Consider the following 1,541-nt stretch of genomic DNA (forward strand, 5'->3'; position numbering starts at 1 on the left):
CCTTTGAAGAACTATTCTTTATGTATTTCCTCGATCTACACTAGTCAGGCGTCCCAGCAAAGTCAAAACGATCACGAACGCAACGAACAACCAATGTAATCACGAACTGTCAGATCGTCGAACCCAATCGAGTAAGACTTGATCCTCAACCATCAAACAGTAACACTCGATACTACACTCGGTTACTTTGGTATTCTCAGAGTGAGAATCCAGGAGGCGTGGGCTCTGTATGATTTTGGTAGAGGGAAGGAGGAAGTATAAGATCGAATTAAATGATCGAGTAAGTGGGAGAAAGGGTTAGTCTATCATATAGATAATGGATTCTCGATCGTTTAGTAACAAGGAGTAATCATCTAGAAAACTCGCTCGGTCGTTTAGTCTCTTGAAAGGACTATCGTATAGCTTTCTTTCACTCAATCGATTAGTATGTGATAATGATGCGATCCTCAAAAAATGAAAACTTTTTTCATTTTATTCTTCAGTTTTTAAAATTGAAAATAACCTTCCACTTGCATAGTTAGAGGAGAAACCAATCACAATTATTTCGTAATTACTTTTATTATAAATAAATATAATAACTAATTTATTATATTATATTTATGACCTATAGTTTTAATATCACATCATATGTAATATATAAACCATAGTTCTTTTTTCCTTTATTTAATATAAATCATATTTATATCAATTCCTCCAATTAATGTATCTAATACAACAAATCAATTATATCACATATAATTAAACTAATTTAATTATATCATATATAATAAAATTCTCTCTTGTTAATTTGAACACTTCAAACTAACCCAAAAATTGATTCTCAACTTGAATCGATTGAGCTACTAAGGGGACCTTATGGACTTGTAGCTTGAAGCTCAAACGGTACGTGAATAACTATTTAAACTCTTTAATAAAGATATCCATCATCCGTTAACTGTCGGGCAGTCTACTAAAGACAGACAACTGCACTCTTCTCACTACATATATATTTCTATATCCATTGGATATAACTAATCAACAGCATGATAACCCTTCATAGATCGCTCTTAAGTACAGTTGGGCCAATTTACCATTTTTCCGCTGTAGTTACATTTAACTCCTTAAGTACCATTGATTCCTCTAATGAACAATACATCATAGTCCTACTATGAGTGAACCTCTCAGACCATGATAAAGTGTGTGGCGCCACATTGTTCAAGCCCCGGAATCAGCCCTTAAGAGAACAATCTATCTACTTACCTTTACTTCAGGGAAGGAGTAAATTTCATCTTATGTAGCTGAGTTCGTAGGTCCACCATCAGACGAATCCCCAAAGTGGTAGGTTTGAGTTGGCGATTTGGCCACTCGCACCCATGCAAATCAAAGGACCGCCCTCATAGATAAGACTTCCCAACTCACTCAGAATTAAGGTCATTTACCTATGGTCATTCTAGTGAAATGAAATTCTCTGTCATGAACGGCCTTATATCACGAGACTAAACATTTTTCATGGTCGAGTCTTATACAAACTCTTCCACATAGGATACCTCCGCTCGCATGTC

The sequence above is a fragment of the Benincasa hispida genome, unplaced genomic scaffold (assembly GCF_009727055.1).
Source record: "Benincasa hispida cultivar B227 unplaced genomic scaffold, ASM972705v1 Contig306, whole genome shotgun sequence".
NCBI lineage: Eukaryota > Viridiplantae > Streptophyta > Magnoliopsida > Cucurbitales > Cucurbitaceae > Benincasa > Benincasa hispida.